At 40.2% G+C, this 25,515-nt stretch overlaps 1 protein-coding gene and 1 pseudogene across 7 annotated transcripts in view; one reads left to right on the forward strand and one right to left on the reverse strand.

The window, feature by feature from the left end:
* The window catches only part of TEX9 (testis expressed 9), a 216,545-nt gene that overhangs the window by 103,461 nt on the left and 87,569 nt on the right, over positions 1-25,515 (reverse strand). The window lies entirely within an intron of this gene.
* LOC117203182 (uncharacterized) lies at positions 3,616-3,669 on the forward strand (annotated as a pseudogene).

Genomic DNA, 25,515 nt, shown 5'->3' on the forward strand with positions numbered 1-25,515 from the left:
ACAAGGATTGTGGAATTGCCTAGTTGTTGCTGAACACCATCAATGTTTTGAAGTGAAAAAAGAAAATGATAGGCTAAAGATGACTAGTCATCAATTCAAAGCAAAGTGTGAATACTAAAGATCCTATTAGGTAGCACTTAAAGAAGTCATCATTGGCTGAGGACCTCATCTTAAGAGTAGCAGAATTTTAGAAAATATTGCATTTTCAACCCTAGAAAGTTTCCTATGCCAAAATCAGGGCCCTGATATGGAAAGAATGAGACCCTGAGACTTGAGTTAAGGATTCTGGGTAGATCCAGCTCAGAACTTTGAACCCCTGGTATATCTGAACCCTCTGAGCCTACAGATATGCCCCATTCATTCTTGTTAGAAGATGAGCACTGCTCTGCTTGAAGAATATGCAGATGTTTCAAATAGACAGGTGACTTACAAAACAATGCTTACCCTTCTAGGGATCTGCCTCCAACTTATGTCCAGATCAATAACTAGAGTAAAATCTCAACATAATTCGGTAGTGTCGGGTTTGCTAAGGCAGAAGAGAAATGAGCAACAAATGAGCTGTAGCATCTCAATAACATGCAGTGACCAAAAACCGGGACCATATACAAGGAAGTAGATCCTGAGGATGCTGAATCACAGGGAACAGAATATAAAGCGGACTGAAGAAGAGTCTGTTGATATAGAGGCACTCTCCTATAACATTGGAATTAACACCCTGGCAAGGATCTCGACATCCAGTTCTAGTAAGTTTCTGGGATGGTTCTTAGAAGCTTTGAAAAAGCAATGGCCTATGTTAAATGAAGTGGAAAATTCAACAGCTAATTATATTGCCTGGTATGGCCCTGAAGACATGCTATTTACCAAAGCAATACAAAAATGCAATGGTGAGGACGGGCTGCAGCAGCAGGGAGATGCTCAGTAGTGCCTGTTCTCTGTAAGAAGAAGCTGACAGTAAGAAATTTTGTAACACAACTAGCCTCCCTAATAGTGATGGTATAATCCTGGAATAGTAGAGGCCAGGTGGCAGCACCTAACTGTCAGAAGCAAGGTGGGTGTAATTATTCTCTTGGGTAGCAAGGCAACTAGGGAAGCCCAACCCACAGTAATTTATAGAACATGATGTATCCAGGAGCTAGATAGGTATCCAACAAAGTATTACTCACTATAAACAATCAATCAGGGACATATATTACTGGATCAGCAAAAGATTGGGGTCAGCTGCCCCAGTAGGAAGAAAAAATCCCTTGCCTAGTTTCCAGATCTAAGACAGTTCTCAAACTCAGAACCCATCAATTAGGGAGGCCAGATCCCTTGAAGAAGGACACTGCAATACAACAGCAAATGTGTACCACAGTGATTCCCCAGTCCTCCCCCACAAAGACTTTTCTCAGGTAATTATAAACCGAGGAAAGGGAACACATACAAGTTTCTGAGGGATGTTGGATGTAAGGTCTGAATGAACAGAGTTGAATACCCCATGGCCCAAAACGTTATCACAACACCTCTCTTAGACTAAGGAATAGAGTTCTGTTAGAGTAAGGAAGTCAGATAAAAAATGGAATCTTGGCCTAAGTCCATCTCATAGTGCCTCCATTGGTTCCAAGAATAAAAATAAATATAAAATGATCTAAGGGTCATTTCCCTGGTATCTAAATACATAATTGGAGTGGACATTCTCAGCAACTGGCAGAAACCTCACATTGGTTTCCTGACCTATGAAAGAAAAACCATTATAATAGAAAAGGCCAAGCGGAAACCCCTGATATTGCCCTCCCCATCCTTGGAAGACTGTAAAATCAAAAACAATACTGCTCTAGTGGGAACAGCAGAGATCAGTACCATCTTCAAAGACATAAATGATGAAGGTTTGAAGGTACCCATTTTTTTTGTTGTTTTGTTTTTTTTGTTTTAAACATCTTTATTAGAGTATAATTGCTTTACAATGGTGTGTCAGTTTCTGCTTTATAACAAAGTCAATCAGTTATACATATACATATGTCCCCATATCTCTTCCCTCTTGCATCTCCCTCCTTCCCACTCTCCCTATCCCACCCCTCTAGGTGGTCACAAAGCACTGAGCTGATCTCCCTGTGCTATGCGGCTGCTTCCCACTAGCTATCTATTTTACGTTTGGTAGTGTATATATGTCCATGCCACTCTCTCACTTTTTCCCAGATTACCCTTCCCCCTCCCCATATCCTCAAGTCCATTCTCTAGTAGGTCTGCATCTTTATTCCTGTCTTGCCCCTAGGTTCTTCTGACCATCTTCTTTTCTTTTTTTTTTTTTTAGATTCCATATTTATGTGTTAGCATACAGTATTTGTTTTTCTCTTTCTGACTTACTTCACTCTGTATGACAGTCTCTAGGTCCATCCACCTCACTACCAATAACTCAGTTTTGTTCCTTTTTATGGCTGAGTAATATTCCATTGTATATATATGCCACATCGTCTTTATCCATTCATCTATTGATGGACACTTAGTTTGCTTCCATGTCCTGGCTATTGTAAATAGAGCTGCAATGAACATTTTGGTACATGACTCTTTTTGAATTATAGTTTTCTCAGGGTATATGCCCAGTAGTGGGATTGCTGGGTCACATGGTAGTTCTATTTTTAGTTTTTTAAGGAACCTCCATACTGTTCTCCATAGTGGCTACATCAATTTACATTCCCACCAACAGTGCAAGAGGGTTACCTTTTCTCCACACCCTCTCCAGCATTTATTGTTTGTAGATTTTTTGATGATGACCATTCTGACCAGTGTGAGATGATATCTCATTGTAGTTTTGATTTGCATTTCTCTAATGATTAATGATGTTGAGCATTCTTTCATGTGTTTGTTGGCAATCTGTATATCTTCTTTGGAGAAATGTCTATTTAGGTCTTCTGCCCAGTTTTGGATTGGGTTGTTTGTTTTTTTGATATTGAGCTGCATGAGTTGCTTGTACGTTTTGGAGATTAATCCTTTGTCAGTTTCTTCATTTGCAAATATTTTCTCCCATTCTGAGGGTTGTCTTTTCATCTTGTTTATGGTTTCCTTTGCTGTGCAAAAGCTTTTAGGTTTCATTAGGTCCCATTTGTTTACTTTTGTTTTTATTTCCATTTCTCTAGGAGGTGGGTCAAAAAGGATCTTGCTGTGATTTATGTCATAGAGTGCTCTGTCTATATTTTCCTCTAAGAGTTTGATGGTGTCTGGCCTTACATTTAGGTCTTTAATCCATTTTCAGTTTATTTTTGTGTATGGTGTTAGGGAGTGTTCTAATTTCATTCTTTTACACGTAGCTGTCCAGTTTTCCCAGCACCACTTATTGAAGAGGCTGTCTTTTCTCCACTGTATATTCTTGCCTCCTTTATCAAAGATAAGGTGACCATATGTGCATGGGTTTAGCTCTGGGCTTTCTATCCTGTTCCATTGATCTATATTTCTGTTCTTGTGCCAGTACCATACTGTCTTGATTAGTGTAGCTTTGTAGTATAGTCTGAAGTCAGGGAGCCTGATTTCTCCAGCTCTGTTTTTCTTTCTCAAGATTGCTTTGGCTATTCGGGGTCTTTTGTGTTTCCATACAAATTGTGAAATTTTTTGTTCTAGTTCTGTGAAAAATGCCAGTGGGTAGTGTTGTATGAAAGGAGAGAAGGTTAGCACTCCCCTTGAAGGTACCCATTTTATTCATCTGTAACTGCCCTGTCTGGCCTCTAAAATAAAAGGAGGATAATATCTCGAATTTAACTAAGCAGTAATCCTAATTGTAGCTACTGTAATGGATGTGATATCATTGTTATAGTAGATTACCACAGCCCTTAATAAGTGGTATGTGGCTATTAATCTGAAATATGTGTTTTCAATACCTAGAAGCAGGAGGAGATTAATCACTTTGCTTTTACGTGGAATGGACAATAGTATACATTAATGGTCTTGCTCCAGGGTTAACTCTCCATTAAAACATAGTGGAGGGCTTCCCTGGTGGTGCAGTGGTTGAGAGTCTGCCTGCTGATGCAGGGGTCATGGGTTCCTGCCCCGGTCCGGGAGGATCCCACATGCCGCAGGGTGGCTGGACCCGTGAGCCATGGCCGCTGGGCCTGCGCATCCGGAGCCTGTGCTGCACGGCGGGAGAGGCCACAACAGTGAGAGGCCCACGTACCGCAAAAAAAACAAAACAAACAAACAAAAAAAACATAGTGGAAAATACCTGGACCATCTGGACTTCCCATGGAACACCACACTGTTCTATGACATTAGAGATTTCATGTTAGTTGAACTTACTGCCTAAGAAACTGGCAAGCACTCTGTATACCTTGATAAGACACATGCACTCCAGAGTATAGGAGACAAACCCTATGAAAATTCAGGCCTACCCATGTGAGTGAAGTTTTTAAGGTCTGGGGCTTGCTGAGACATCCCCTCCAAATTAATATTGAGATCTATTTCAGGAATGGGTTTAATTTTCCTGCCCAAAGTGCCTCAGACAACACCACTATACAAAGGATCACTGTCTCAGATGAAGTGAGCGTTTTTACAAAAGAGATGTGGTGGTGGACCCAGAACCATGAGAGTCACTGGTCCTACCACATACTGTATCCCTCCAAACCTGCAGGCCTGATAGAGAAGTAGAACAGACTTATGAAAGCACAGCATCATGTATGCATGGGCATGATTCTTCAGGATAGGGTTCACACAAATCAGTAGCCATTGTATGGGGATATTTTCCAAACAGGGGAACCCAGGTTGTGGAAGTAGGAGTAGCTTTCTCTACTAGCGCCCCAAGTGATTTCTGTCACTGCAACTTCATGCTCTGCAGGCCTAGAGGTTCTAGTTTGCATAGGGGAAATGCTTCCAAATAGGAACACAGTAATAAGAGTCATTAAACTTTACTATGAGGCTACTGCCTGCTCATTTTGGATTCCTTGTGCCAAGAGGCTGGCTGTCGAGGAAAAGAGTCCCTGTACTGGCGGGGTAACTGACTTGGATGAGGTAGCATTGTGTTACACGATGCAGGGGAAGGAAGCCTATTCTGCACTTAGCTGGTCCACTGGAATGCCCCTTGATAACTTCCCTAGGCAATTTTCATAGCAAATGGACAAAGCCTAAGCGTCCACAACCTAAGACAGACATGGTAACTCAGGACTTAGATCCCTCAAAGAAAGGAGTCTGGATAGCCCCACCAGACAAGGCACCTAGCCCAGCAGAAGGGCTAGTTAAATGTTAAGGAGATATAGGATCTGTGGAAAAGGAGAGACATGATGAGTTTCAAGATTAAATGCAATGTTAGGATTTGGAATTTTTCCTACTAACCCTGTTGTAAATTTCTCCAGGAAAAAAAAAGTAAACAGAACCCAGGATAAACTGTCTCCAGATGAAGTTATGTTTCTCAGAATGTTTCTGAGACTACACTCCTATAAACCTCCCACATGCACATCTCCATCTCAATCTGTTTCTCAGAAAACCTAACTTAATATCATACCCACTGAACAAGTTGAGATCATGAGGATATGATGCATAATTTAGCACTGCTATAAACTAACAGACAACAAGGGTTCTGAGGAGAAAAGAAAGTACTCCAACTATACAACCATACACGGGAAGCCGTGATGGCTCTGAACTGGTGGTACTCAGCTCGAATCCAAATTAATCTTCATAAATATAAAGAAATGGATCCTAAGTTGTGGTAGTGGTGTTAAGTGAAACACATGAAGTTGAATCTCTGTAACCTAAATGGCTGTATCTTGTGATATAATCACAAGACATAATACAGTGTTTTGAATTCAAACTTATCTGAATTAAGTAATATTCCTAAACTGCAAAGCAAGTATGAATCACTGGCATTTGAATACACAGCGTTCTTTCCCACACTGTTTATATCTTTTTTTTTTTTTTTTTTTTTTTTTTACGCGGGCCTCTCACTGCTGTGGCCTCTCTCGTTGCGGAGCACAGGCTCCGGATGAACAGGCTCAGCGGCCATGGCTCAAGGGCCCAGCCGCTCTGCGGCATGTGGGATCCTCCGGGACCTGGGCACGAACCTGTGTCCCCTGCATCGGCAGGCGGACTCTCAACCACTGCGCCACCAGGGAAGCCCTGTTTATATCTTTTAAGCACATTATCATAATAAACATATAGTTGAGCGGCAACTGAACCAAGTATAAATTCAATGTTCAAATGAGACTGAAATAAAGCATCTCCCTGAAGAACAGTAAAAACCTGGAGTCAATCTAAGTGTCCAACTAGAGAATTAGTTTAATAAGTCATGGTATAGTATATCATAATTAGTGATGATATGAGTAGATTTATATTTATTGACATAGAAAGATGTGATGTATGGTATTACTAAGTGTCAAAGCAGGCTGCAAGTTAATATTGTAGAATACCTTATTATTATTTTTTTTTGTCTGCGTTGGGTCTTCGTTGCTGTTTGTGGGCTTTCTCTAGTTGAGGCGACTGGGGACTACTCTTCGTTGCGGTGTGCGGGCTTCTCGTTGCGGTGGCTTCTCTTGTTGCAGAGCACAGGCTCTAGGTGCACAGGCTTCAGTAGTTGCAGCACACGGGCTCAGTAGTTGCGGCACATGGGCCCTAGAGCGTGCAGGCTTCAGTAGTTGTGGTGCATGGGCTCAGTGGTTGGGGTGCGTGGGCTCTAGGGCACGTGGGCTTCAGTAGTTGTGGCTCGAGGCTCTAGAGTGCAGGCTCAGTAGTTGTGGCACACGGGTTTAAGTTGCTCTGCGGCATGTGGGACCTTCCCAGACCAGGGATCTTTCCCGTGTCCCCTGCACTGGCAGGTGTATTCTTAACCACTGTGCCACCACGGAAGTCCAGAATTACCTTATTTATGATAACTTATAGTCATATAAATATATATATAGAAAAATTCTGAATAGAATTACATCAAAATTTTATTCATTAATAATTATAGTTATAATTATTTTGATTATTATCACAGATGCTGCCAGTGTCCCATGTAGTACTGCAGCCAACTTCTAATGCTTCCTCTGTGTCTGACAGCTTTTTATTCCAGAACTGTGGAAGACAGCTTGTCTGGCAGCAGGCTGAAAATGCTGAGGTAGTAGCTCACCCTTGAGGTGACCTCATTCTGAGGCATTTTTTTACAGCATTTCTCAGGATTTCTCCATGAGATTTCTCTTTAGTAGCCCACTGTCATATCTGGCTTAATAACACACCCTTCACTGGTTGGATTCTCTTCGTTATATTACTCCTCCATTCCCATAAGTACTCTGCATTTCCGAAATAATCTGCTTACACTCAAATCCTTGTTTCATCTGTTTCTGGGCATACTCATACGAAGATATCTATCTGTAATTTTCAAATACTTCTACTAAAGCTCAGCTGATTTATGTAAAAATTTAATAAAAGTTTAAAAAACATTTTATATATGATGTTTTATAAGTCAGATGTAAAAATACATAAACAGAAGGAAAGTTAAAGAAAAGTTAAAGAACACAGAATTCTTTCTGTGTTCTTCAATAAAGATATTTGTCTATAAGTGTTTGTTTTAAAGCTGTGATGGGGGCATGAAAACTACTTTCAAATATTTAAAGGGCTAATAAGTAAAAGAAAAATTGATGTATTCATCATGATACTAAAGAAACCATAGAAAAAGAGCCTAGTGGAAGTCACAAGGAGAAGAATTTCTATTTAAATAAGAACTGTCTGGCAGTTAAAGCTGCTTCAAACTGGAATAAACTGTCTCTGGAAAAAGAGCATTTTTGTCAGTGACAAGTGCCAGACTGTGAGCAGAACCTGGCTGACTCTTGACAGGGGCAGTTGGCTGGAAGGATCTTTAACATCCCTCTCAACTTGGAGAGTCTCTAATTCTGAGCCTAATTAATCAAACTATGTGGATATCTGGGAATCATTTATGATTTCTTACTAATGATACTAGGAGTACTGGATTATTTGGGACCATATATTCATTCCTAGACCTTCAAATGTGAGATAAGGGATCACTGTAGCACTTTGTACAAATGGTAAATACACATTCACAAAACATAGAAGTGGAAAAAGATTTAGGAGTCTGGATAAATCATAAAATGTGGATCCAAAAATGTTAATTTAAAAATTGACATTATTGACACTGACTTTAGTCAGACCATGAAATAGGTCTAGTTTCATACAATTTTCCGGCATTTGAAATATGTAAGCCAGAGACCATCAAGAAGTGGTCAGTTTGGGGCTTCCCTGGTGGTGCAGTGGTTGAGAGTCCGCCTGCCGATGCAGGGGACACAGGTTCATGCCCCGGTCCGGGAAGATCCCACATGCTGTGGAGCAGCTGGGCCCGTGAGCCATGGCCGCTGAGCCTGTGCATCTGGAGCCTGTGCTCTGCAACGGGAGAGGCCACAACAGTGAGAGGCCCGCGTACCGCAAAAAAAAAAAGATCAGAAATAAATTCAAGAAGCAATCTCATTTACCACTGCATCAGAAAGAATAAAATACCTAGGAATAAACCTATCTAAAGAGACAAGAGACCTGCACTCCAAGAAGTATAAGATGCTGGAGAAAGAAATCAAAGAAGACACTAACAGATGGAAATATATACCATGTTAATGGATTGGAAGAATCAATACTGTCAAAATTACTACACTACCCAAGGCAATCTACAGATTCAATGCAATCTCTATCAAAATACCAATGGCATTTGTCACAGTAGAACAAAAAAAGTCTTAAAATTTGTATGGAGACACAAAAGACCCTGAATACCCAAAGCAATCTTGAGAAAGAAAAACAGACCTGGAGGAGTCAGGCTCCCTGACTTCAGACTATACTACAAAGCTGTAGTCATCAGAACAGTATGGTAATGGCACAAAAACAGAAATATAGATCAATGTAACAGGATAGAAAGCCGAGAAATAAACCCATGCACCTATGGCCAATTAATCCATGACAAAGGAGGCAAGACTACACAATGGTGGAAATACAGTCTCTTCAACAGATGTTGCTGGGAAAACTGGACAGTTACATGTAAAAAAATGAAATTAGATCATTCTTTAACACCATACATAAAAATAAGCTCAAAATGGATTAAAGACCTAAATGTGAGACTGGACACTATAAAACTCCTAGAGTAAAACATAGGCAGAACACTCTGTGACATAAATCACAGCAATATCTTTTTCGCTCTGTCTCCCAGAATAATGGAAATAAAAATAAAAATAAACAACTGGGACCTAATTAAACTCAAAAGCTTTTGCACAGCAAAGGAAACCATAAACAAAACTAAAAGACAACCCACAGACTGGGAGAAACTATTTGCAAATGATGTGACCAACAAGGGATTGGTCTCCAAAATTTACAAACAGCTCATGAGGCTTAATATCATCAAAACAAACAACCCAATCAAAAAATGGGCAGAAGATCTAAATACACATTTCTCCAAAGAAGACATACAGATGGCCAAGAAGCACATGAAAAGATGTTCAACCTCACCAATTATTAGAGAAATGCAAATCAAAACTACAGTGAGGGCTTCCCTGGTGGCGCAGTGTTTGAGAGTCCGCCTGCCGATGCAGGGGACACGGGTTCGTGCCCCGGTCCGGGAAGATCCCACATGCCGTGGAGCGGCTAGGCCCATGAGCCATGGCCGCTGAGCCTGTGCATCCGGAGCCTGTGCTCCACAACGGGAGAGGCCACAACAGTGAGAGGCCCGCGAACCACCCCCCCCCCAAAAAAAACTACAGTGAGATATCACCTCACACCAGTCAAAATGGCTATCATCAAAAAATCCACAAACGATAAGTGCTGGAGAGGGTGTGGAGAAAAGGGAACCCTCCTACACTGTTGGTGGGAATGTAGATCAGTACAACTACTATGGAGAACAGTATGGAAGTTCCTTAAAAAACTAAAAATAGAGCTACCATATGACCCTGAAATCCATTCCTGGGCATATATTCAGAGAAAAACATGGCCCAAAAACGATACATGCACCTCAATGTTAATTGCAGCACTGTTTACAATAGCCAAGACATGGAAGCAACCTAAATGTCCATCGACAGAGGAACTGATAAAGAAGATGTGGTGTGTGTGTGTGTATATATATATATACAATGGAATATTACTCAGACACTAAAAAGAATGAAATAGTGCCATTTGCAGCAACATGGATGGACCTAGAGATTGTCATACTGAGTGAAGTAAGTCAGACAGAGAAAGAGAAATATCGTATGACATCCCTTATATGAGGAAGCTAAAAAAGAAATGATACAAATGAACCTATTTACAAAACGAAACAGACTCACAGATTTAAAGAATGAACTTATGGTTGCCACGGGGGAAGGAAGGGAGGAAGGGATAGTCAGGGAGTTGGGGATTGACATGTACACTGCTATATTTAAAATGGATAACCAACAAGGACCTACTGTACAGCACAGGGAACTCTGCTCAATGTTATGTGGCAGCCTAGATGGGAGGGGAGTTTGGGGGAGAATGGATACATGCATATGTACAGCTGAGTCCCTTTGCTGTGCACCTGAACTATCACAACATTGTTAATCGGCTATACTCCAATGTAAATAAAAAGTTAAAAAAAAAAGCATAAGTAAATGGTGAAAAGATGCTGATATTGTGAAAAGACTTAGCGATTCAAAGAGAGGGACTGAAGAACCAATCTGAACATTCGGCACAAATAACACCCAGCAAAAGAAATATTTTCAGGAAGTAGGGAGGGACTTTAAAAAATTCTTTTACTTGTATCTTTAGTGAAAGTTGAGATGCTATTATGTTGATTTAAAAAGATCAATCTGAAAATAATAAAAAGGTCTTAAAAAGAAAAAAATAAAGTAAATTACAGATATGTAACATGATGTGAGGAATTCCAGGAAGGATTACTCTCCTAAAAAAACCTGAAGTTGTACCATTCATAATTTATTTTGTTAGACAGTACCTTTTGACATTCTTTCTTTTCCCCCTCCTTCTCCCATCCTCTCTTTACCATTCCTCTTACTGTCCTCTTACCTACCTTGATACCCTCCTCTCTTTACCATGTAATATTCTCTTGTAATATGATTATATAGTGGATTAACATATTAACATTTAGTGAGAATTGTGGTAATATTATTTTGGCCCCTTTGTTCATCCCCCAGACATGTCTAGCAAAACCTTGACTCTAGATTAATTTAACCATCTGCCTTCTTCATTATACACCTGGGCTTCTGAACACTGCTAGAGAAAATTATACAGTCAGGTGTCTTGGATCCACAAAAAAAACTTAGTCAACAATCCATTTATCATCTCATCAAAAAGAATAAAATATATAGTAATAAACCTACCTAAGGATCCAAAAGACCTGTACTCAACTATAAGATGCTGATGAAAGAAATTAAAGATGACACAAACAGATGGAAAAATAAACCATGTTGTTGGATTGGAAGAATCAATATTGTTAAAATGACCATACTACCCAATGCAATCTACAAATTCAATGCAATCCCTATCAAATTACCAATGGCATTTTTCAAAGAACTGGAACAAAAAAATTTTTAATTTGTTTGGAAACACAAAAGACCCCAAATAGCCAGAACAATCTTGAGAAAGAAGAACAGAGCTGGAGGAATCATGCTCTCTGACTTCAGACTATACTACAAAGCTACAGTCATCAAAACAGTGTTGTACTAGCACAAAAACAGACACATAGATCAATGGAACAGGATAGAGAGTCCAGAAATAAACCCTCACACTTATGGTCAATTAATCTGTGACAAAGGAGGCAAGAATATACAATGGAGAAAAGACAGTCTCTTCAATAAGTGGTGCTGGGAAAACTGGACAGCTACATGTAAAAGAATGAAATTAGAATATTCTCTAACCCCATATACAAAAATAAACTCAAAATCAATTAAAGACCTAAGTGTAAGACTGGATACTATAAAACTCTTAGAGAAAAACATAGGCAGAACACTCTTTGACATAAATCGCAGCAATACTTTTTTGGGATCTGTCTCCTAGGGTAATGAAAACAAAAGCAAAAATAAACAAATGGGACCTAATTAAACTTATAATTTTTTGCACAGCAAAGTAAACCATAGACAAAATGAAAAGACAACCTATGGACTGTGAGAAAATATTTGCAAAAGATGCATCTGACAAGGGATTAATTTCCAAAATATACAAACAGCTTATATAGCTTAATATCAAAAAAACCAAGCAACCCAATAAAAAAATGATCAGAAGACCTAATGGACATTTCTCCGAAGAAGACATATAGACAGCCAGCAGGCACATGAAAAGATGCTCAAAATCACTAATTATTAGAGAAATGCAAATCAGAACTACAATGAGGTATCACCTCACACCAGTCAGAATGGCCATCATCAAGAAGTCTACAAATAATAAATGCTGGAGAGGGTGTGGAGAGAAGGGAACCCTCCTACACTGTTGATGGGAATGTAAACTGGTGAAGCCACTATGGAGAACAGTATGGAGGTTCCTTAAAAAACTAAAAGTAAAGTTACCATATGAGCCAGCAACCCCACTCCTGGGCATATATCTGGAAAATAAGAAAACTCTAATTCTAAAAGATACATGCACCTCAATGTTCACAGCAGCACTATTTACAATAGCCAAGACATAGAAGCAACCTAAATGTCCATCAACAGCTGAATGGATAAAGAAGATGTGGTGTGTGTATATATATATATATATATATATATATATATATATATATATATGTCTCCATACAATGGAATATTACTCAGCCATAAAAAAGGATGAAATAGTGCCATCTGCAGCAACATGGATGGACCTAGAAATGATCATATTAAGTGAAGTAAGTCAGACAGAGAAAGACAAATATCATATGATATCACTTATATGTGGAATCTAAAAAAATGATACAAAGAAATTTATTTACAAAGCAGAAATAGACTCACAGACATAGAAAACAAATTTATGGTTACCCAAGGGAAGAGGGAAGTGGGGGGGGAATAAATAAGGGATTTGGGATTAACAGTTAAACATTACCATATGTAAAACAGATAAACAACAAGGACCTACTGTATAGCACAGGGAACTATATTCATTATCTTGTAATAATCTATAATGGAAAAGAAAGTGAAAATGAATATATATATTAAAAATGTATATATATATATATATATATAACTGAATAACTTTGCTATATACCTGAAGCCTTGTAAATCAACTATACTTCAATAAAACGTTAAAAAAATTCTTAGACTCCAACTGTAACTAGCATTCAAGTTACCTAGAAGCATTTCTACATGTACTACAATGTCTATTTAAGGCCCAGGAGAATAAGGAATCCTAAAATAATATTAAGAATATTATTGCAATGATGAACCAGAGATGGGGTTCTGGCCAGGAAACAGAACAAAGTTTTCCCTCTCATTCACTCCTTCCATACTAAACTCCTTCCACCCTGCCACCACTTCTGTACAGTTGCAATGTCTTTCTTGATTCCATACTTGCCCCCAAATATTCATTCTCCATATAGCAACCATGGTGAGCTTTTAAAAATGCAAATCAGATCAGATAATTCCCTTGCTTACTCTCAGTGGCTTCCTGCCATACTTAAACTGAAACTCATTCTTATGAAGGCCTATCAGACTTCACATGATCTGCCTGCTCCCCTAACTTTTGCCTACTCCTCTCTCTCCACACTGGCATTCTTGCTGATCCTCAAAACTAAAGCATGTGTCCACCTCTTTTGCACTTGTTGTTCCCTCTGACTAGAACACTCTTCCTTAGAGTTTGACATGGTTCACTTTCTCAGTTCATTCAGGACTCTGTTCATATATTACCTTCCTCTACCTCCACACCTATCCTCTTTCTTATACCATTAGCACAAGTGCTGAGATATATCAGTACTCAAGGTTCTACTTACTACTGTATAAGGGAATTTTGATGGAGCACGTTACATACTCCCATATACTATTTCTACTGTGTCAATGGCCTATAATATGCCTACACATGGAAAGGCAGATGTATCTTTGTATCCTTCAGAAAGATATAAACTTGTTAAAGCAACAGTCTAGAGAAGGCTTGGTGGCCAAGATGGTGGAGTAGGAAGACCCTGAGTTCACCGACTCCCATGGACATACACAAATTACAACTATTTACAGAGAAACTATCTATGAGACATTCTATGGAGCCCAGCAGCATACTTGCCTCTGGTCACCAGAGCTATATGCTCTAGGGATGCCCTCTACCCAGGCTGTGGCAGGGCTGAGTACTGTGGGTGCACTCATAGGAGGGACTAGTCCCCAGCCTGATTGGCTGTCATGTCCTGCCTCACATGGTGGCTGCCAGCCCATGTGTGGGAAGGGCTAGGTCCCTGCACAGATGGCTGTGTGGCCTGGGAGTTCTTGGAACTGCTGCTGGTCCACTGGTGGATGGGTCCGTTCCTGGTGCTAATGCACTAGAAGAAAGATTCCAGTATGGTGCTTGCCAGCACCAGTGACCTCATGATAGATGGAGCTCCCCAAAATGGCTGCTGCCAGTGCCTATATTCCCAGTGGGAGTCCTAGTTGCCTCCTGCCTCACCAGGAGGCCCTTCAAGATCAGCAGGTGGGTCTGACTAGGCTCCTTTCAAATTACTGCCTCTATGAACACAGTGAGAATCTTAACAAAAAATTAGAAAACATAAAGAAGAACCAAACAGAGCTTAAGAATATAATAACTAAAATTTAAAAATACACTAGAGGGAATTCCCTGGCAGTCCTGTGGTTAGGACTCTGTGCTTCCACTGCAGGGGGCACAGGTTTGATCCCTAGTTGGGGAACTAAGATCCATGATATGGCAAAAACAAGCAAACAACGACAACAAAAAACCCACCAGATGGAATCAACAGTAGAATACATGATACAGAAGAACAGATCAGCAAACTGGAAGACAGAGTAGTGGAAATCACCCAAATTGAATAGAAAAAAATAAAAAAGAATTTAAAAAATGAGGGTCATTTAAGAAACCTCTGGGACAACATCAAGCATACTAACATTTGAATTATAGGGGCCCCAGAAGGAGAAGAGAGAAAAAAGAGGCAAGAACTTATTTGAAGAATAATGGCTGAAAAATTCCCTAACCTGAGACAGGAAACAGACATCCAGGCTCAAGAATCACAAAGAGTCCCAAACAAGATGAACCTAAAGAGGACTACAACAAGATACATTATAATTAAAATATCAAAAAGATAAAGAGGGACTTCCCTGGTGGAGCAGTGGTTAAGAATCCACCTGCCAATGCAGGGGACACGGGTTCAAGCCCTGGTCCGGGAAGATCCCACATGCTGCAGAGCAACTAAGCCCGTGTGCCACAACTACTGAGCCTGTGTGCCACAACTACTGAAGCCTGCGCACCCGTGCTTCTCAATAAGAGAAGCCACCGCAATGAGAAGCCCGCATACCGCATCGAAGAGCAGCCCCCACTCACCGCAACTAGAAAAGCCCGCACGCAGCAACAAAGACCTAATGCAGCCCAAAATTAAAAATAAATAAATAAATTTATATTAAAAAAGATAAAGAGAAACTATTAAAAGCAGCAAGAGAAAAGCAACAAGTTACATAACTATAAGCTGACTTTTCAAAAGAAACTTTGCAGGCTAAAAGGGAGTGGTACAATATATTCAAAGTGATGAAAGGAAAAAACCTATAACCAAGAATACTCTACATGGCATGGCTATCATTCAGGTTTGAAAGAGAGATAAAGAGTTTTACAGACAAACAAAACTTAAAAGAGTTCAGCACCACTAAACTGGCTTTCCAAGAAAAAGGGACTTCTCTAAGTGGAAAAGAAAAGATCACAACTAGAAATACGAAAATTACAAAAGGAAAAATCTCATTGGTAAAGGCCAACATACAGTGAAGGCAGTAGAGCAACCACTTAGAAAGGTAGTAGGAAGGTTAAAAGACAAAATTAATAAAATCATTATTGTTAAAATGACCATACTACCCAATGCAATCTACAAATTCAATGCAATCCCTATCAAAGAAACAAAGGCATTTTACACAGAACTAGAACAAATAATTTTAAAATTTGTATGGAAACACAAAAGACCCCAAATAGTCAGAACAATTTTGAGAAAGAAGAACAGAGCTGGAGGAATCATGCTCCTTGATTTCAGTCTATGCTACAAAGCTACAGTAATAAAAACAGTATGGTACTGGCACAAAAACAGACACATAGATCAATGGAACAGCATAGAGAGCCCAGAAATAAACCCTTGCACTTATGGTCAATTAATCTGTGACAAAGGAGGCAAGAATATACAATGGAGAAAAGACAGTCTCTTCAATAAGTGGTGCTGGGAAAACTGGACTACATGTAAAACAATGAAATTAGAACATTCTCTAGCCCCATATACAAAAATAAACTCAAAATGGATTAAAGACCTAAATGTAAGACTGGATACTATAAAACTCCTAGAGGAAAACATAGGCAGAACACTCTTTGACATAAATCACAGCAATATTTTTTTGAGTCCATGTCCTAAAGTAAAGTAAATAAAAGCAAAAATAAATAAATGGGACCTCATTAAACTTAAAAGCTTTTGCACAGCAAAGGAAACCATCAACAAAACAAAAAGACAGCCTACTGAATGGGAGAAGATATTTGCAAATGATATGACTCATAAGGGGTTAATATCCAACATATATAAACAGCTCATACAACTCAACATCAAAAAAAAAACTCGATTAAAAAACAGCAAGGGATTAATTTCTAAAATATACAAACAGCTCATCAGCTCAATATCAAAAAAACAAAAAATCCAGTCAAAAAATGGGCAGAACTAAATAGACATTTCTCCAAAGAAGACATACAGATAGACAACAGATACATGAAAAGATGTTTAACATCGCTAATTATCAGAGAAATGCAAATCAAAACTACAATGAGGTATCATCTCACACCAGTCAGAATGGCCATGATCAAAAGGCCAGAAACTATCAAACTCTTAGAGGAAAACATAGGCAGAACACTCTATGACATAAATCAAAGCAAGATCCTTTCCGACCCACCTCCTAGAGTAATGGAAATAAAAACAAAAATAAACAAATGGGACCTAATGAAACTTCAAAGCTTTTGCACAGCAAAGGAAACCATAAACAAGACCAAAAGACAACCCTCAGAATGGGAGAAAATATTTGCAAATGAAGCAACTGACAAAGGATTAATCTCCAAAATTTACAAGCAGCTCATGCAGCTCAATAACAAGAAAACAAACAACCCAATCCAAAAATGGGCAGAAGACCTAAATAGACATTTCTCCAAAGAAGATATACAGACTGCCAACAAACACATGAAAGAATGCTCAACATCATTAATCATTAGAGAAATGCAAATCAAAACTACAATGAGATATCATCTCACACCAGTCAGAATGGCCATCATCAAAAAATCTAGAAACAATAAATGCTGGAGAGGATGTGGAGAAAAGGGAACACTCTTGCACTGCTGGTGGGAATGTGAATTGGTTCAGCCACTATGGAGAACAGTATGGAGGTTCCTTAAAAAACTACAAATAGAACTACCATATGACCCAGCAATCCCACTACTGGGCATATACCCTGAGAAAACCGAAATTCAAAAAGAGTCATGTACCAAAATGTTCATTGCAGCTCTATTTACAATAGCCCGGAGATGGAAACAACCTAAGTGCCCGTCATCGGATGAATGGATAAAGAAGATGTGGCACATATATACAATGGAATATTACTCAGCCATAAAAAGAAACGAAATTGAGCTATTTGTAATGAGGTGGATAGACCTAGAGTCTGTCATACAGAGTGAAGTAAGTCAGAAAGAAAAAGACAAATACCGTATGCTAACACATATATATGGAATTTAAGAAAAAAATGTCATGAAGAACCTAGGGGTAAAGCAGGAATAAAGACGCAGACCTCTTAGAGAACGGACTTGAGGTTATGGGGAGGGGGAAGGGTGAGCTGTGACAGGGCGAGAGAGAGTCATGGGCATATACACACTAACAAACGCAGTAAGGTAGATAGCTAGTGGGAAGCAGCCGCATGGCACAGGGATATTGGCTCGGTGCTTTGTGACAGCCTGGAGGGGTGGGATGGGGAGGGTGGGAGGGAGGGAGACGCAACAGGGAAGACATATGGGAACATATGTTTATGTATGACTGATGCACTTTGTTATAAAGCAGAAACTAACACACCATTGTAAAGCAATTATACCCCAATAAAGATGTTAAAAAAAAAAAAAAAAGTCCACAAATAGTAAATGCTAGGGAGGGTGTGGAGAAACAGGTACCCTCTACCCTGTTTGTGGGAATGTAAATTGATGCAGCTGCTATGGAAAACAGTATGAAGGTTCCTCAAAAAACTAAAAACAGTTGCCAGCAATCCCACTCCTGGGCATATATCCAGATAAAACTGTAATTCAAAAAGATACATGTACCCCTATGTTCATAGCAGCATTATTCACAATAGCCAAGACATGGAAACAACCTAAATGTCCACTGACATGAATGCATAAAGCAGTTGCTTCTTTACTTGAGCATTCTGTGCTCCGCCCTTGACTCTGGTTTGCCACATTTGTGTTTTGAGTGTGCCCTGGGACAGGAGGGTTTAAGTGCTAATGTCCAACTTCCAGCCTGGTTCCTGCAGCCCTGGTGTATTCTTATTTGACCATTTCACACCCACTAATCATTCACACCCACTGGGAACTCTGACCCATGAATTATATAGTGGGATTGTGTTTCCAAGAAGTAGGAAAAATAAGAAAGCGCACAGGTTAGTTCCTGAGCCTGGTGCAGCTGCAGCATTAACACCAGGGGTTACCATATCTGGCAGGCTATATTGCAAAGCAGCTTCAACAACCACTGATGAGTCACAAAGCTGCTTGGGCTTTGTCCCATGCACATTAGAGAGGCTACACTGGGTTCTAGTTCTGAATTCACCTTGGAGGCCTCTTCATTTCCAAGTTCTAACCACTACTTCTCACAAGACCCCTGAGAGAGGTATATGCCCAAGCAACAAGGGCAAAGGGAAAGCAAGCAGTACTTTAGTTTTAGGTTAGTGGGACCATATGGCCTAGTTTGTCAGGACAGTGCTGGATGTGTGGGTATAATTATTGATAACACCTTTTTTACTCCCAAAGTGTACCAGTTTTGATTATAAATTATACGGCTACCCTAATTATATACAGCATACATACACAACATAAAACTTTCCCCTTCCCCCTGTCCTCTAAGCTCTGGGGGGAATATGGAACCATTAGAAATTAGACAGACAAGGAAAGGCGTATAGAGTCAAAGAAAGGAACCAAAGTCATTCCTAGCATTAAAGTAAAATTGGCAGCCAGAATTCTGTTACACCTCTTAGAGTGAAAACAATGCACCCATAAAGGGAGTTCTCAGGGTAGAATTTTAAGGCCCCTGAACCTAGAGAATGACATCCCAAAAAAGAAGTGTAGTGAAGCAGGAAGGAGATGCAGGAAAGTCATGCAGATTGGACCAGAACAGAGACTAATCCCTTAGCCAAAATGGCTGAAAGAGGAACTAAAAGATGATACCAGAACTCATGATACAGCAGAGGGCCTTATCTTGGGCTCCTTGGATGGACCTGGGGGTCTATGGAAATTCTGTGAATTATAACTAAAACTTCTTGTGTATAAAAATTTTTCTGGAAGATAGATCCATAAATTTCATCAGAATCTCAAAAAGTTCCCTCAAAGTTAAGAACAATTGCTTTATGATGTTTTCAGTTCTGATACATATTAAAAGAGATATCAATATTAAAAGACAGTTTTTTCATTCAGGTGTGTGAGTTTAGTCATTCTCAACACATCTACTACTAGTCTTACAAAATCCTGAGTTAAATAAGTCTTAACTGGGCTAGGTGGGCCTTATCTGAGTTTTACAATAACAATTCCAATACCCAGCATGGAGAAAACCAGATAAACAGCATTGTTAACAAAATACTCTGTTAACACAGTTTATTTCTGTCTAGGCGAGTTGCACATTACAGAAGCCCTTGGTAATTCTGTAATTCCCGAGAGAGAGAGTTTTTCAGCTTCACCACCAGGTTAAGTATTAATAAAATATCATTCGAGATAAAAATAAGAGAGGTACCTTATGTGTAAGAAACTAGACTGGTTCTGCAATGCCGTTTGAGGACACTTTGTTTCCTTTTGACCTGTGGTTTAGTTTATTCCTTCTTAGTATGTGAGCTAAGGTGTGATTGGCTTACATGGCTTTTACTTGTAATAAAATACTGAGTTGTAGTCAACTCTACCTCTGCTACAGTAAACCCCATACTTGTTCCTACCATTAAGTATCTGGATGCCCTTGTGGAACTCACTTAACTTCTCTGGGCCTGAGGTTCCTTATCTCCAGACATGAATGAGAGCACTGGATTTCATTAGATGTTATCAAAGTTTCCTTCCAACTGTCTGGTTTAATGGCACTGTATTTCTAGGAAGGCATCTGTGTTTATCATTCTTAAGTTTGTGCAACAAACGCCTGAGGAGGAGAGGCACATTCTGCTCATTCAGGATAATATCTGAGACAAAAAATAAATAAAAGATAAAACATCAATTGAGCACTTTAGATAGCTTGTAAGGGAGCCTCTCGGGGAAGATTTCTTTCTCCCAATTCCTCTCCTTCCTTCTGGAGAAGACTGATGAGCTACATTCCAGGAGTCTGTTTGGACCACCTGCCATAGTGGATGGGACCATCATGCAGCAAAAGTCACACACACACATGTGCAGCATGAATTCTCTCTTCCTTCTCATACCCACAAGGCTTGTTCTAGGTGGCTCTTTTGTATCATCTTTCCCTTCACATAAATCAAATGCAAAACTAAGCCAAGTTCCACTTCTCAGTGGGAAGGGTCCTGGCCTTCGTGCCCTCTTCCCTGTCTTGGGCACAGAAGTTCTTACAGGACTCCTGTCCTTCTGGCCTCCTTTACAGAACGTAAGAAGTTCCCGGTATTCAGAGGTAGGACACATGCCTCTATGAAAGTACCAGAACATGGCCCGTGGTGGAGAGAGGAGTGTATGAGGCTGAAGGCCCAAGTAGGCCCATATAATATTTGGTAACCCTACCATAGTTATACACACCATATTATATATAACATTTCCCTGAGGTGAAAGAATTTCTTCCCGATTACAGCCTGACTGAAAATGGGTCCCTCTATTGGGCAAAATTATGAGGCTTTTAGATTATCCCCAGCTCTAGCACAGCAGTGGCATTCCTATTTAATAACATATGAGCTGCTTTCATTTTGACAATTGTGATGGCCCTGAAGAATGACTACCCCCTCTTTACTTCATGGCTCTTGTAATAGCTTAGACGATACTGCTGGAAATTCAAAATCCAATATATTTTACTCCAGAAATACAAAATCTCCTGCATTTTACTCCAGAGAAAGTAACTTTTAGTATGTGTCATGCCATGCAACATCTAGATCCAAATAAAATCATTGTTCTTCCTTCACAGCTATGACCTTTGTCTTCTTGAGTTAGTATGTAGTTGAATTCTTCTTTATAATGACTTAGGCTGGGCTGCAGCAGTCTTCTGTTCTTATGCAACACCGTGATTACTTAAATACTTGGATATGTTTCTTGCTATCCGAATTCTTATTGCTAAGAACCCAGAGCATTAAATCTGCGCTTCTCTTGCTTCTATAAAAGCTCTTAGAGGCCCATACCAATCAAGGCTCAAACTATATTAAAAACCGCTACAGCTTTATGCACGTTGGCTTGGGAATCTCTCCATCTACTCTGAAGGTCTTTTTTTTTTTTTAAAGATTTTTTTTTGATGTGGACAATTTTTAAAGTCTTTATTGAATTTGTTACAATACTGCTTCTGTTTTGGTTTTCTGGCCACAAGCCACGAGGCATGTGGGATCTCAGCTCCCCAACCAGGGATGGAACCTGCACCCCCTGCATTGGAAGGCGAAGTCTTAACCACTGGACTGCCAGGGAAGTCCCTACCCTGAAGGTCTTTGCTCAACATCAGCTTCCTTTGGCCTTCACCTCATTCAATTTCAGGCCTTACTGGCTTTCGTTATCTAGCTCCATTTTGACATATGACGAGTTTCCACCCATTTACCTTATCTCTTTTAAAACTTGGATTGGATAATTGTCTTCAGGTAAAAGCTAAAGGGTGAGGAAGCCCATTGATGTGCTCCATATAGGTCAGCTTTCTGGAGGAGAAAACAGGGTAGAGAAGGGTAGAGAGGAGGGAGAAATGGAAGAAAGCCAACACAATGGCAAACTGAGGGTCAGGCATTTTGCTCTTCTCTGAGTTTTTCCTTCACTCTGACCCTGAAGCATTGTTCTTTCACCAAGCAAATAGATCTTCAGCAACCTCACCCTATGAGTCCTCCAGCCACATTCAGAAATGCTGAAGTATTGGGGTGAACACAGCTCAGGATGACAACATGGGACCTCACCTCACAAAACAGTGGTACCCAAAGGTGTCTTTCTCGAGCATGAGAATTCTTACGTCTTCTTGCAAATGAATTCTCTCTTCCTTTTACTCTTTCAATGTGAATAAAATAATCAATATATATCCATGTGCCAACAAACTGCCATGGTAGTTCCCAGACTTCAGTCTTACGGCTTTTTTTGAATGGCACGTATTTTTAATGTGGTCCTTCTTTAGTCTATTTTAGGACTATTTATAGCCATTGTGTTAAGTGTTAAGCGTTGTTATGGACTGAATATTTGCATGCTTCCCAAATTCCTATATTGAAGCCCTACCCCAAGTGTAACTGTATTTGGAGATAGGGCCTATATATAGATAATTAAGGGTAAATGATGTCATAAGAGTGGGGCTCTGATCTGATAGGATTAGTGTCCTTATATGAAGAAACACCAGAGAGCTCACTTCTTCTCTCTCTGTACACAGAAGAAAGGCCATGTGAGGATATAGTAAGAACATCATCATAGTGAGAAGACAAGCTAGGAAGAGAGCGCCTACCAGAAAATGAATCAGCTAGAACCTTGACCTTGGAAGCTCAGGTTCATTGCAGCATTATTCAAATTATCCAAGACATGGAAAAAAATGTACGTGTCTTCAAAGGATGAATGGATAAAGAAAATGTGAAATATAAATACATATATACATGCACAAACACGCACATACACACACCCACACACATATACATATACAATGGAATACTTTCTTTCATAAAAAAGAAGTAAGTTCTGCCATTTACAACAACATGGATGAACCTAGAGGACATTATGCTAAATGAAATAAGCCAGGCAGAAAAATACAAATACTGTATGATCTCAATTATCTGTGGACTCTAAAAAAATTGAACTCATACAACCAGAGAGTCAAACAGTGGTTGCTAAAAGCTGGAGGGCAGAAGAAATGGGGAGATGTCAGTCACATGGTATAACTTTCAGTTATAAGATGAATAGGTTCTGGGGATCCAATGTACACGATGGTGACTGCAGTTAATGATACTGTATTGTATAATTGAAATCTGCTGAGAGTAGATCTTAAGTGTTCTCATCACACACACACACACACAGTAACTATGAGAAAAAAAACAGCAGAATATACATTCTTCTCAAGAGCACATGGAACATTCTCAAGGAAAGATCACATGTTAGGCCATAAAACAAGCCTCAATAAATTTAAAAGGACTGAAATCATTCAACATATGCTCTACAACAACAATGGAATAAAATTAGAAATCAATAACAAGGAAATTTGGAAAATTCTCAGATATGAGGAAATTGAACAACACACTCATAAATAATCAGTTGGTCAAAGAATAAATCACAAGGGAAATTAGGAAATATGTTGAAATGAATGAAAATGAAAACACACACAAAAAAAACTTATGGAACAGCTAACTATATGCTTAGAGTGAAATGTATACCTATAAGCACCAGTATTAAAAAAGAAGATCTCAAATCAGTTGTCTAAAGTTTTCCCTTAATAAACTAGAAAAAGAAGCATAAACTAAATCCAAAGCAAGCAGAAAGAAGAAAATAAAGACTAGAGTGCAATAAATGAAATGGAAAATAAAAAAGAGAAAATCAACAAAATTAGAACTTAGATCTTTGAAAAGATCAACAAAATCGACAATCCTTTAGCTAGACTGATAAAGAAAAAGAGAGAAAACTAAAAGTATTAATAGTACAAATGAAAAGGAGCTATTTACTACGTTACAAAAGTTAAAAGGAGGAGGGAGGGAATCCAGATGGCGGAATAGGAGAATGCAGAATTCGTCGCTCACGGGTACATTGCAAATTTATCTACAGATGGAACAATTCCCACAGTTCACCTGCTGAACATTAGCAGAAAACTTTGGACACCTAAAAAAAAGAAATAAAAGAAAAAAAAGAAAAGAGGAATCAAAAAAGGGACCAGCAACCATGGTGAGAAGCTGAAGGTGAGCAGAGGTCCCCACACTCAGAAAAACTCCCTCACGGTGGGAGAATCAGCTGTGACAGAAAAGCACGTTTGGGGGATCAAAGGAGAATGCAGCAGACAGTCTGTGGAAGGCAGGACAAAGTAAGAACTGTATTCAGGGTCTACACCACTGCTCTGCACATTCCTGAATCACGAGTCACCTGTTGCAAAAGGGGGCTGGGTGCTAGAAAGTGGGGTTTGGAGTGTGGACCCAGGGAAGAGACAGCTGTTGGCTGTGAAAAGACAGCCTGAAGGGACAGGAGTAAGAAACTCCACAACTGGGTAAGTCTGCAGAAGAAGCCTGAGATACCATAAAAGCACGGGGTCATTGTCAAGTGGTGTGCAAGGGGCAGAGCCATTATAAGCCCTTTTGCCAACCCCCAACCGCCAGCTTCTTCACCCTCTGCGGGCACTGGGAGGAGCTCCCATCTGAGCAGGCCCACTCCCCCGCCCGGGCCAGGGTCTCCTCCTCCTGCGTGGGCTCCGGGGGCCTGAGCACTGCCCATCCCAAAGCCTCCTTGGGAATCAGGCCTGGGCGCCCCTGCCTGGGACAAGAGTCTGAAGATGCTGGAGGGGGCTGAGTGCTAAAGCGTGGGGCTGGGAGAACGAATCCAGGGAGAGGAATGCTGTGGGCTACACGGATACAGCAGAAGGGACGGGAGTGAGGGGAGGCGTGGCCACGAATGACCCTAGAGGAAGAGTAGGCTGCCTGGAAAGGGAGGCACCATTGTTGAGAGGCATGGGGGCGGGCGGGGGCAGGCTGACCCTGTTCCCATTTGCCAGCGCCACAGTCTATTCCAACTGTTTGCTGGACCCGTTGCTGCAGGCAACTTGCAGACACTTCAATTGTGGCCACAGTATCCAGGCCACAACATGAGTGAGAAAGGGTGCCCCAAGCAGCCGCTACTTTTGCTCTCTCCTGCCTGGGCAAGGAACAGACTCCTGAGGGTGGCGCGCACAGAGAGGTGGGGTCAAAACCAAAACTGAGCTTCAGGGGCAGTGCGACTAAGGAAGAGAAATGGAAATCTTGCCATGTACCTGCACAAGCTGTGGATTAAACCCCCGATGTCGGCTGGGTAAATCCTGCATCTGTGGAATACCTGAACAGACGACGATTGTTTCAACATTTGAGACTGGTCTAGCTGTCACAGCATTGGACT

Source organism: Orcinus orca, chromosome 2 (genome assembly GCF_937001465.1).
Source record: "Orcinus orca chromosome 2, mOrcOrc1.1, whole genome shotgun sequence".
NCBI lineage: Eukaryota > Metazoa > Chordata > Mammalia > Artiodactyla > Delphinidae > Orcinus > Orcinus orca.